This window comes from Aplysia californica, unplaced genomic scaffold (genome assembly GCF_000002075.1).
Source record: "Aplysia californica isolate F4 #8 unplaced genomic scaffold, AplCal3.0 scaffold00369, whole genome shotgun sequence".
NCBI classification, from domain to species: Eukaryota; Metazoa; Mollusca; class Gastropoda; order Aplysiida; family Aplysiidae; genus Aplysia; species Aplysia californica.
The window spans coordinates 604,116-606,085 of record NW_004797639.1 but is presented as its reverse complement, the minus strand read 5'-3'; the positions used below and the strand labels follow the sequence as shown (position 1 = coordinate 606,085).

At 36.9% G+C, this 1,970-nt stretch overlaps 1 long non-coding RNA gene across 1 annotated transcript in view; it reads left to right on the top strand.

Annotated features, from left to right (window-relative positions):
• Positions 1–1,970, top strand: part of LOC106012425 — a 3,645-nt gene extending 1,675 nt beyond the window's left edge. Inside the window, exon 3 of the long non-coding RNA XR_001185025.2 lies at positions 1,863–1,970. This is a non-coding gene — a long non-coding RNA (uncharacterized LOC106012425). The remainder of the gene's footprint in view (positions 1–1,862) is intronic.

Below are 1,970 nucleotides of genomic sequence, written 5' to 3'. Positions count from 1 at the left end.
GTGCGTGTGTGTGTGTGTGTGTGTGTGTGTGTGTGTGTGTGCATGCGTGTGTGCCTGTGTGTGGGTGTATGTGTGTACGTGGTGAAACACTAAACGTGCCAGGATCTGGACAATAAAGATGTGTCTTATCTTATCTTATCTGTACTAATAATAGAAAGCATTAATTGTATAGCACAAATTCCCGCTCTACAGCAAGCTCTGCACGCTTGACAATCTATTGGCCTACTACATGTATTACATTACCCCTGCAGACCTGGGAGCATTCTGAAACAAACTCAACTTCATGGGAAGCATACAGTGCAAGCTGCCATTTATAGGCGCTAAAACACTATGGTACCATACTGACAAGATATTTCGCTGTCAATGGCTGGGAACTCATTCCCACCTGGATGAAGTGAGCAAATTTTTTGTAAAGCGCCAGTCCCAAGGACATAACGTCGGACCCGCGGATCGAACCTCCGAGGCCGCAACCTCACGGTTACGAGCCCAGTAGGCTAACCACTACACCACAGTCGCCGAAGTTGACAGTCCAAACATTCTTTTAAAAAAGGGCCAGGCGATCTTATGATTAATCTCCTTTTGCACATCAATATCCCAGTCTTGTGTTGTTTACATTCACCCTTAAGCTATGTGCGAATGAAAGGTGTAACTCTCATGAAATAAAGGGTCATTTCAATAACGTACCTATTTGCGAAAATCGAGATTTTTGCATATGATGATAATAGAAAGGGGAATGCACCCTGTCAGCCTTCTATGGAGACAGTATCTTTGATTTTCAGAGCTACGTTCTCTGTTTTAGCTCGCATTTCCCAGTGCAATACTATATTAACGAGACACAGGTTTTGGCCTTTTTCTCAAAACTACCCTAGTGTGACTTAGGCACGTTATTGAAATAACCCCTTCTTATTGGAGATGAATTTCACTTTGTATGTATTTTCTATTGTCCAAGTTTTATCTGTCACAGGAATTTTGTTTTAAATTCCTCACAACCTGACTCGGCCCACTGACTGAAACATGCAATATTTGACCCATGATAAGAAATATGTGCACAAACTGTACTTTTTCATAATGGAAACTTTATTTAACAAATGAGTGTTTTGCATGATGTGATGTGGGTCAATTAATGGCATAAACACTGGATAAACTGACTTACTTACCATCCTTGTCTTATAATTCAATGTTTCAACGCAGTTTCCAAGTTAATAGACTAATTCATTTTTGCAACGTAGGCCCCTACTAGGCTTTCAATGCATTTTCGTTCTAAGCCGTATAAATTTTTGTGACCCAATTTTCCAGACTTATCATTCTTTATTTTGATGCAATTTTCTAGTCTAAAAATTCCCTGTTTATAAAATAAGTATAGATCTAGATCTAATTTCCTAGGCGTACAATTCATTTGCTAAAAGTATTTTTTCACACACATATTCTTCATCGTAATGTAATTTCACAGTCTTATACTTGTTATTCCTTTTCATAATTGCAATTTTCCAGACTTAAAATCCTTAATTTCAAGGAAATGTTTCAGTCCATAAGGCTATTATTTTGATTGTTGTTTCCAAGTACTATAACTCTTTTGTGCAAGTCAGTTTCTGAGTCCTATAATTCAATTTGATTTTTTAGTTTCATTATATCTTAGGCCTATTTTATACAATTTATTTCTCAATCCGTTAATTCATTTTATTTTTGCAATGCAAAGCACCAATTTTTTATATTCTTTATCTAAAATTAAAGATAAATTTCTCAATCTTATAAATTTCAATTCTTTAAGTAAGGGAATTTACCAGTCTAAAAATTCTTTAAGCAATAATTTCAAGTTTGTTTTTTCCAGCCGTACGATTCCTTATTGTAATGTAAATTCCCAGTGAAACCGAAAAGAACGAACTAATTCTTTCACAATGAGATTGCTGCCCACGTCGATTCTGCTCATCTCCTGCTCCGTCTTCGTCGCCCAAGCTACCTTTCTGAGACGT